The sequence below is a fragment of the Peromyscus eremicus genome, chromosome 19 (genome assembly GCF_949786415.1).
Source record: "Peromyscus eremicus chromosome 19, PerEre_H2_v1, whole genome shotgun sequence".
Classification (NCBI taxonomy): Eukaryota; Metazoa; Chordata; class Mammalia; order Rodentia; family Cricetidae; genus Peromyscus; species Peromyscus eremicus.
Genome location: NC_081435.1, coordinates 9,518,754 through 9,529,697, shown reverse-complemented (window position 1 = coordinate 9,529,697; position 10,944 = coordinate 9,518,754). Strand labels below are relative to the sequence as shown.

Sequence of the window (10,944 nt, the reverse complement as noted above, 5' to 3'; positions counted from 1 at the left end):
TCATTGGTGTGCACTAAACTGCCTCTCTCCGGGCTTCTCTTTCTATCTGCCTTTGTTCTGCTGACCAGACTTGGGAGTTTTACCTGAAATACTTTTCTTTATTCCTACTTTTTTTTTTGGAGTTCATGCCTGTGATAACCTTGCTCATACTCACTACATTATCTTTTTATCTTCATCAGGGTATGCAGCAGGACTAAAAGTTTCACCAGTGTTCTCCAACAGGCTTCAAACATCTTTGCAATCCACTTTTTAGGGGCAGCAGTTTTTCTTAATAATCTATATCAGTCCCTGTGGCTGACATCAAAACCTTCTTTAAGTTACTCATCTGGTGACAGGAAAAGCTTGGGATTGTGAGTATGAAGACACATTTTGGACTGCCTGTGAGCTTTCTTATGTCACTAGTTGGGAGAGAGTTCTTCGAGGTCTTTGCATTTTTGCACCTCAGTCTGACAGTAGCAAAGAGCTTATTTCTGCTCTTATGTCTTCAGAACTACAGAGATGCATTTGCTTATAGTTCTGGGGCCCAGACGTCTAGGAATAAGCCTTGAACAGGGAGGGTTCATTCTGAGCTCTCTTCTTTTAGATTATAGGCAGCTGTCACTCTTTGTTTGATCACATAGGCTTTCTCCTCGCATCAACTCAGGTAAGAATGGAATGCGAGCCAGGGAGAAGGCTGAGATTGTCCGGTGTCTTCCAAATGTGTGTACTTGGAATTGCCTCCTTGAGCCTCATTGATGCTTTATTACCTCTTTCGAATGCTCATGTCCAAATACACCACACTGATGGTGAAAGGCCCAACGTAGTAATATTGGGAAACACAAGCCTTCAACCACTGATAACTATAACACAAACTCACTAATGCAGCATCTACTCGGGATAACAGGGACTCGAATTGGTGGAATGTCACAACCATTACATTTGTGCTTTTTGATGTGCTAAAAATAATTGAATTCTTTTCTTCTGACCCAAGGACTCTTCTGTCTGTATTTATTAAACTGTTCAAAATAACTTATTAACCTACAAGTCAGATAAAACAAACAAACAAAAACCCATATAACCTTAGCATTTAACTTTTGATGAAAGCAATTGTATTTTTTATGTCCAAATGCTAAGAAAGTAGAACTCAGGTTTGTAGGTATGGGGATAAATTTGGTACAAATATATTGATACCTTCCCCTGACAAGTCACTCTAATGTGTTCATTCAAACACATTCAAAGCTATGTAAAGCTTATAGAGGCACTTTTTGGCAAATTAATTTTGTTGTTTATTGTTTAACTCATAAAATACAGTTCCTGTGAATTCTATCCCTCCTTTTGCAAAGTATCAACAATATGGCTATTCAGTAACCTGCAAATGGTAGGTATCTAATAAATACTTAGTTTACCAATAGCATTGGTAGCCTTTTCAGAGCATAAAATATACCATTGTGACAAATATTATGTAATTATAAAATGCTTTTGTCTTGGTTTTAACTCTCTAAAGTCACTTCTGTATATCTGGGCTCATCGTAACACTAGCTCAAAGTGATTAGGCTTCAAATGGTTACTTGCTCATGTGTTACTCTATCATTGGTTTCTATTATGAAGCAGAAATAAGCTGAAACCTGTTACTTAAAGCAGAGTAGTAACTGGCAAATGCATTTCTTGAAATGTGATCCACTTGTGTGGGTTAGCAGCATGTCAGCTATAAGGGCAATGATGTTCCCAGACACATTGCTGTCTTTGTCATTGCATCAAGAAAACAGCTAAACACAGTGTGCAAGAGAGCACGCATGCCTGTATTCTTCTAATACCACAAGAGCAGGAAAGTGACCTTCAGTAGTTCATTCACCACTGCCCTTGTGAGGAGTTTTCACACCAGATTCCAGTCTTTTCAGACTTTAAATAACTTCGGACTTTCTGTTTCATGAGGGCCAAGTGCTGAGCTGTTGAAAGTAAATTGTATACATTAAAAGCTTTCTCTTACTTTGGCTGTTCAAAGCCAGTAAATTAGAGTTATGTTTTCTCCCAAACCCTCAAGAACCCAATACATCATTTGGCATTGCTCTTAGTTCTTGTGAATGTGTTTCACTTTAGAGGTGATGTTTTTCAAATATCCTCAAATATCACAAAGAGTGAAATTTTAAAAAGATGCCAGACCCATTTGTTTCTGAATGTTTTATCAATATTTATGGCAAAGAGTTGTAGCAGCATTTCCCAAACGTTACTTGCTTGCTAGATTCTCTGAAGTTGGAATTCAGCAAACAGGGGCTTGGCAGATTTTCTTTCTACAGCTCCTTATCATGAGTACTCTGCATTTTGTAGGTTGAATTGAATTTGTGTCAGATAACACCCCCACATACCACGTGTGTGTGTGTGTGTGTGTGTGTGTGTATGTGTGTGTGAGGGGCTTGCTTAGAACCCTTGACACACCATTTTCGATACAAAGTCAAAATCATAAACATGTTGATCTTGATTGGTGAGTCATAATTTGTTTATCCCACTAGGATCTTACCTTCTAGAATGATCATGTCTACAGGATGGAACAGTGACAAAGACCAAGGAAATGAATTCAGCAAGGGAGTAAAACAAGAGCATAGAAACTCAAAGCAAGCTTTGTTAACTGACAGTTGCTTCCGGTGCTCTTTCCTTTATGGTGGTAGCAAAATGTAACAGACAAAGATGCATTTTCTGGTTTTATTTAGCAAAAGTACAATAAGAAAAAGGACATGCTGAACATTGAATGTTTCTATCACCTCGGAAAAAAAAATGTCAAATGTACAAATGCTATTCCCAATATAATTACATTTACAGACCGGCATCCAGAAGTTAATTTAGGGTATTGGTGTAAGCCGTTGTCAATGGGATTAGCACCTTTAAAGAGACTCAAAGAGCCATCTTGCCACCACATGAGGAATACAGAGAACAGTGTTGGTCTGAAGGCCAGAAGAGAGCCCTCATTGGAACTTGGCCATGTCAGCAGTCAGTATCCTCATTTTGGACACCAATCCTCCAAAACCATGTGAAACCTGTAGTACTTACTGCACTGACCTTTTCTTTATGCTCCCAACATCAAAATCTCATTCTCCAAGGTAAATCTGCCTCCCTCACAGTCTTAGTAGGTAAATTAAGTGGGTGTATGTGACAGGATTAACCTCTTGTCATTTCTCAAAACACTGAAGCCACTTTTATATTCTGTGGTTGTCAAAAGCAAATGTTATTATTTTAGGTTATTGTTGTGGACAGAAAGAACATTTCAAGATCTCTAAAGGACTCTCTGTCCTAAGATCCCTCCACTACACAAGGAACTGATAGAGTTCTGGAAATTTTTGATTCCATCCATTTATGGCAGGCATCTACACAGTCAGACCGCACTTGTCCCTGTGACCTTGTGGGTATTCAAGAGGTGGCAGAATCACCATTGTAGGCATTTTCTTCATCTACTGAACAGTAACATCAGAAAACAGCACTAAGGAAAGGCTAAGAAGGGAATACATACATACATACATATATATATATATATATATATATATTCATGATAAAGTCACTTCTGTTTCCCACATGTGCGTTTTTTTGATCTGTTTGCAATTGACTATCTGACTACAGGTATTGTGATGACTTAAATCTGATCTCCCCATGGCACACATAAAATACCTCTAAATCCACAAATTGTGTGGGGACATTCTAGGTAGCCATAAAATTTATTGCTACAGACACTCTGATCAATAAGTAACCACTGAAGATTTATCTAGTTCAGAATATCCTGGTACCAAGTGGAGTAAATACATCTTCTTCTGAATTTGAATGGCTATTGAGAATACTCATTTCATTATCAGACTCTGCCACTTTCTAGTGTGACCTGTAGAAATCAGTCTTTACAACACACTCCACATATTCAGTATCTATACTTACCAACATATTTCTGAAATCTAGGACATGGAGAGTTTTTATGAATATTCTCACCAGACACAATTGTGTGTGTGCAAGTATCCTTATCTGCAACAATACATCTGCCCACCTGATACTTGGGAATTTTTTCTCTATGTTGTACAACAACTCATCTGGTACATTGATTTTTAAATTTAATTAATTAATTAATTAATTTGTGTGTGTGTGTGTGTGTGTGTGTGTGTGTGTGAGAGAGAGAGAGAGAGAGAGAGAGAGAGAGAGAGAGAGAGAGAGAGAGAGAGAGCAAGCTTTTTTGTGTGTGTGCACATGAGTGCAGAAGCCCATAGAGGTCAGAAGATGGAGTTCGATCTGATCCCCTGGAGCTAGAGTTACATGTGGTGGTAAGCCACCTTGCATGAGTGCTGTACTGAACTGAGATCCTTTAGGGAAGCAGTGTGTGTTATTAACCTCTGTGATACCTCTCCAGCCCCTTGATCTCTTTTAGAAGGATGCACCAATGAGTGGAAAAGAAATCATCCCACCAGCCACACCTCTGTGTTTATAGAGGACTTTGAAAGTCAACACACAGCAAAGCTTCAATGATTGTCTATCAATAGTAAGTTAAAATAATCTATAAATCAATTAAGCAGCACACTTTAAGTTGAAGAATCTGGAGTGTGGCTACTTAGCCCACTGGCTGCACCCCTTTTGCAGTTAGTGAATCTAACCTGCATTTATCATCTCATTCTCTGATTTAGCAACATAAAACTACATTCTCCATTTATACCAATGTAATTCAGCAAGACTTTCTATTATTATTATTCATTCCCCTCTGTTTTAACTTTAACCCTTTTTCCTAAAATATGCAGATATGTGACAAACATTATAGGCTGGGAGCCAGTACAAACTGAGAGCAAATGACAGCATAGAGGAGGAATTTCAGCACGCAGGTAGCTAGCAACCTCTGGAGATGTGATTATGGAAATAATCTTACCAGGCTTCGAAGGCTGTTGATTCTCATGGGAAGGTGGTATCTTGGGACTAATGCTTCATGTGCTAGTCTGCCACAACATAGCCAGAGTTATGTTAACACGGTATATTCAACAACATTATGAAATCTGTATTCTCTAAACAGGAGATGAAAGCCAAGTAGACCCTCATTTTCTAGGGCAGCACTGGAATACTCTGAATTTTCAAAAGAGATAATGTCATAGAATAAGGGTATATACATGTGCTTTAGAAATAATAAGAAAATCTAAAAGAAGATAACTTTAATAATTGAAATTGATAGTTGCTGGGGAAGAAGAACCAGAGCAAAGAAGATATTGCTGTTTGTAATTGTAAATGTATTTTAAAACCAGACATGGAGGATATGGCAATTCTAGTAAAGGCACAGAGAGGTGTGGGTAGAAGCATGTGTATGTGATATTTTAGATGTGACATATTTGTTTTCTAAGATTGCCATGATAAAATAATAAAGCTTTGGTGTCTTAACAGATATCAGTTTCCCCATAAATCTATAGAATCTAGAGTTGCCCCATCTGTCTATATACTTAATTTCTTCAAAAACGCATCAGATTTTATTTTGGGTACTGAGTGGTTGTAACAAAACAACAACAACAACAACAACAAAAAAACCCTAAGTATTCTTATTTCATTCATGTCACAAATGAGGAAAGTAAGAGGATTAAGGTTAAGTCATTGCAAGGGGCAGTCTTCTGCTTTAAAATAAGCAGCCTGCTTTAGTCTTTATCTTTCAATGAATGTTGAGTCATTAATGTTATAAAAACAGCAGAAGGCAACCTTGGTAGGTTCGAGCCAAGGGGCCCTAGAAAGCCATGCCACGCAACAGAACTCAACTGGAGAATTTATTGGGAGACGGGGGAAAGGGACGCAGAGTGCACCTCTGGAGATAAGGGCTGAGGAGAGGAGGAATAAAAGAGGAAGAGAAAGGAAAAGAAGAAGAGACGGGGAAGGGGCAAGAGAGGAGGTACAGATGCAGCCTTGTGGAAAGAGGGAGAGAGATGGGGAGGGGTTTTCCTTTAATAAGGGGATTTAGCGCATGCATTTAGAGACTAGGCATCCGCTCAGCGCATGTGTGTTCAGACTATGGTCTTAGGACCTGGGCTGTCTAGTATTTGCCTAAATGTTAGCAAGTGCATCCTGTCAGGTCCTCCAAGGGGTGGGCTAGGTAATGTCTAAACGCTAGCATTCCTCCCTTTTGTTTATTATAAAAAAGATGAGGAGTTAGGGGTGGCAGATGGGGCAGAATGAGGACACTAAGTTCTCGAGACTGCTTCCTATTGACTTGAGGGGTGTTGGTAGTCATCTTTGGAGATCTTGAGAAAACTTGGGTGCCGTCCATGTCCTGGGATAGTTGGTTGTTTCAGGCTATCTCACCAGGCCCAAGCAACCCCACATGGTTCCACAGAGCCTGGACAGCAGTGAAACAACCTGCTACTCCAGGATGTATACAGCACCCTAGTTTTCTCAAGTCCCCCAAAGATGACCGATGCCCACCAAGTCAGCAGGAAGCAGTTTTGAGAACCCAGTGACTTAGCTCCACCCATAACTCCTCACTTTTTATTAAAAAAAAAATACAAAAAGGAGGAATGTTAGCATCTCAGGAAAATGTCTAGCCAGTACCCAGGGTCCAATGGCTGTGCATCCGCTGTGAGCCCAGGGTCTTATGACCATACATCATTACATAACCTATGTACGTGCACTGTGTGGTTGTGCAAGCCTTTGTATGCATGTGCTAAGATCCCCTTTAGAAACATCTTTTAAGTCTATAGTTAGAAAACAACCAAAGGGAATTTTAAATCCTGAGCTTGTGGCTATGATAATATAGTGGCAGAGTACAGTGTTTACTACTCTGTCAGAGGTAGATTAATAGCTTTTCAGAATTCTATTGATTAATATTAGGACTATGAACTGTCAGAATCTTAATGTAACAGTAGCATAGTGAGAGAGAGAGAGAGAGAAATCTGGGACATGTTTTATTCTTTTATACATCTCAGTCACTTTTTGCTTATCACCACCTTCTTTTTATTTAATTCATCAGGAGACACAGGTGGTGACCACTGAAAGCGGTCACTGCAAAGTGAGTTTATCTCATTTTTGAGTCTGGAAGCAAGGCAAACTGCATCTAGACTTAGAGCTGAAGCCTTGGTTGCTGCTGTCAAACTGGCAAAGCCTGGTCATTAAATAGCATCAGAGTTCTGAGAAGGATAAATTTTACCTGAGTTAGTGATTAAAAATGACAGAGGCTTACTTGTTGGCTACCTAGATAGCCACCCCAGGGTCCTCCATGGTAGTTTAGGGCAGAGGTCTCAGGGCAACAACATCAGTCTTTGGTTCCCAGGCTTAGGCCTACCAGGCCTCAGATGATCTGACAGCTGAGGAGTAGGAACTTGTGGGGAGGACCAGCCTACCTTATCCAGGCAAAAGTGAGCCAATTGATTCCCCAGTCTCATGTTGTCCACAGTCTGGAGAAGGTCTTGGTAGCAGCTGAGGTGAAAAGCAGTTTTTTTTTTTCTCAGTGGCTCACATTGCAAATTTTGAAGCAAGTTCTGAGTGAAGGTTCTTCTGTGCCCATCCATCTTCTTTGGAGGAAATAAGGGTGCTACTAGGATCTGGCATGTCTCTCTATCATGAAAAACTTTAATTAAACATTTTAAATGCCAAATTCTGCAGATCTCTGAGCATTTGAGGACTGTCGATTAGGTATATCTAAACAGATAAAATTGTTTCTAGTTACTTGTTTTAAGCTTGACCTTGAAAACATATATAGATATATGGGACTAAGTAAAGCTTGTCCCTATAATAAAACTTTCTAATCATAGATAACAGGCTCCGTAAAGAAACCAAAACAGCCATTCCATGGGTAAAAACAGAACAAACAAAAAAACTCTACCAAACTGGTAAGGCTGTCTCCTGAGAAGGCAAGGAAAAGTGACAGGGGAAATGCTGTGGGATGTTCTGTATGGCAAATGTGTTGCTGATTAGTCAATAAATAAAACACTGATTGGCCATTGGCTAGGCAGGAAGTATAGGTGGGACAAGGAGGAGAATAAAGCTGGGAAGTGGAAGGCTGAGTCAGAGAGACACTGCCAGCCGCCACGATGACAAACAGCATGTGAAGATGCCGGTAAGCCACGAGCTACTTGGCAAGGTATAGATTTATAAAAATAGATTAATTTAAGATATAAGAACAGTTAGCAAGAAGCCTGCCATGACCATACAGTTTGTAACCTATATAAGTCTCTGTGTTTACTTGATCGGGTCTGAGTGGCTGTGGGACTGGCGGGTGAGAGAGATTTGCCCTGACTGTGGGCCAGGCAGGAAAACTCTAGCTACAGGGAAAGATCACCAGGGCCAAGTGGGAACAGGAGAAAAGGGGCTTGTGAGCAGGGACTGCGTGAGCACAGAAGCCAGCATTGCCCTTGATAAGCCATGGAGGCCTCTGCCCATATGCCCAACTCTGGGAAAGGACTCTCTCAGGGGACAAGAAAGTCCATTATAGAATATATATCTTGCTTATCAAATACCTTATTTATCAAATATATGTCACCATTTATTTAAATTCTCTGGAAGCTTGGTATTGAACACTTGACAAAGATATAAATATAAGTACTTAGATATAAATCTCTAAGTTAGGTTTGTTAATCTGAATAGACCTTTATAACCTCACCATATAGAATATATTTTAACCCAGATCATACTAATTTAAAATATTTGAGGCTTGTTGCTTTCTTAGTCTAGAAGGAGATAAAATGAACAGAGAGGTCATTAGGACTAACTGTACTCTTTAACCTTAGTAAAAGATGGCTGCCAGCCATGTGGCTGCCTACATCATGATAAGGTCACCAGTCAAGATGGAAGAGAGCCATGTGGTTGATGTTTAAAACATGTTTTTTAAGCAGTAGTTATATAAACAAATTCTTGTGTCTGTCTACTCTCTCTCTTTCTTTAAATGTCCAAGCAAGATGAAACTGGCTTCTCCATCTTTGACTTGCATGTTATAGCAAACAGACAGGACATTTAAAGAGAGAGAGGAGACAGACACAAAAACTTGTTTGTATAACTATCTATTGTTTAAAAAACATGGGACTCTGTTAATTACTTATGATATAAGATAGATCTACAAAAAGTTAGACCCCAAAAAGTACAATTCAGGAAAGATCAATTGTGGACTCTTAATGATTTTCAAAAGTTCTTAGGAAGCATTTCAAACTTACAGACTATCATTGGAATACCTAAAAATGGACTAGTAAATTTAGCCAGTACCGTAAAAGGGGACAAGGACTTAAATAGTCCAAGAGAATTATCAACTGAAGCCGAGAAGGAATTGACTGTAGTAGAAAATACAAGAGGCACATGTGGATCATGTGAATCTAGAACTTAAATGTATTCTGGTCATACTCCCCTCCAGACACCCTCCCACAGGGATTTTGATGCAGAGGGAGGATATTATAATGTAATGGATATTTCTACCATGTAAATTGAGTAAGAAATTAAAGACATATGTGGAAAAGATCTCTGATTTGATTCTAAAAAAAAAATTAAGTCTTTGTCAATTGACAGGAATGGACCCAGCAGAAGTTGTAGTACCTTTAATCAATGTGAAAATTTCCTCTATACAGAAAGATAATGAACACTGGCAAAGAGCCTGCAGTAATTTTGGGGGAGAGATTAACAACTGTTATCCCAAAAGCAAGAGAATAGAATTTATAAAAAGAACTGAATGGGTCCTTCCTCACATTGTATGGCAAAAACCAATCTCTGGAGTCCCTATATTCTATAAGATGTGAATAAATGAGAAAAAGCATAATATAAATCATGAGATTTAAGTAAAGTGGTCCAAACTCCTTTCAATTCTGTACAAAAGTCAGAACTGTGTGCCATTCTTATGGTACTGATGGACTTCACGGAACCTCTCAATATAGTCAGTGACTCTCAATATGCAGAGAGAGTTGTTTTACATATTGAAACTGCTGAATTTATTCCTGATAACACAGAATTAACTTCACTATTTATGCAATTACAGGAAATCATCAGAAATAAGAGACATCATATATATATATAACACACATCAGATCCCATACAGGTCAGTCATGTCCTCTAGCACAAAGTAATGATGAGATTGGTCTATAATGAATAGGTAATAGGTAATCAGAATTTCATAAGAAACACCATGTAAATAGCAAAGGTTTGAAAAGGAACTTTTCCATCACTTGGCAAGAAGCCAAGGAAATCATAAAAAAAAAAAATAGTCCTACTTACTTCTTCTAAAACCAAACTGCATTACCATCAGGAAGCAATCCTAAAAGCACACAAAGAAATAAAATTTGGCAGATTGTAGTGGGTAGCCATTCCAGCTTTGGTCTGGAAGTTCCAACCCCCATTGAGGCTTTGGTAACTATCACGCCCACAAGGTGGGGCCAAGGGAGGGCCCTGAAGACCTGAGATCAGGATGTGCTGCACTCTCTTTCTGCACTCTCTTGCTCCTGGGAGCTAGGACACTAGAGGTGGACGGAGGAGAGTTCTCCAGAGAACATCACTGGACTACTGCTGCATCTTTCCCAGAACCCTCAACCTACCTATCCCTTCGTTTGTGAGTTATGCCATTAAATAAATCTTCTTTTAACTACATGGAGTGGCCTTAATAATTTCACCAATACCTGGCACTCATGTGGCCTTAATAACTTCACCAATACCTGGTGCCCAACGTGGGGTTCAAACCCACAACCCTGAGATTAAGAGTCTCATGCTCTACCGAGGCTGAGCTAGCCAGGCTCCCAGCAGCAAGAGCACGTGGCACGTCCCAATCTCAGGTCTTCAGGGCCCTCCCTTGGCCCCACCTTGTGGGTGTGATAGTTACCAAAGCCTCAATGGGGGTTGGAACTTCCAGACCAAAGCTGGAATGGCTACCCACTACAGCAGATGGATGTGTTTGATTTCACAGAATTTCGAAGATTAAAATATGTACACCATACCATTGACACCTGTTCAGGATTTCAATGGGCAACTCCTATGAGTTCTGAAAAAGGCTGATTCTATAATTACACACCTATT

At 39.5% G+C, this 10,944-nt stretch overlaps 1 non-coding gene across 1 annotated transcript; it reads right to left on the bottom strand.

Annotated features, from left to right (window-relative positions):
• Window positions 1-10,590: 10,590 nt before the first annotated feature.
• Trnak-cuu (transfer RNA lysine (anticodon CUU)) lies at window positions 10,591-10,665 on the bottom strand. The gene has a single exon. It is a non-coding gene; the product is annotated as a tRNA-Lys (tRNA).
• Between the last annotated feature and the right edge of the window lie 279 nt (window positions 10,666-10,944).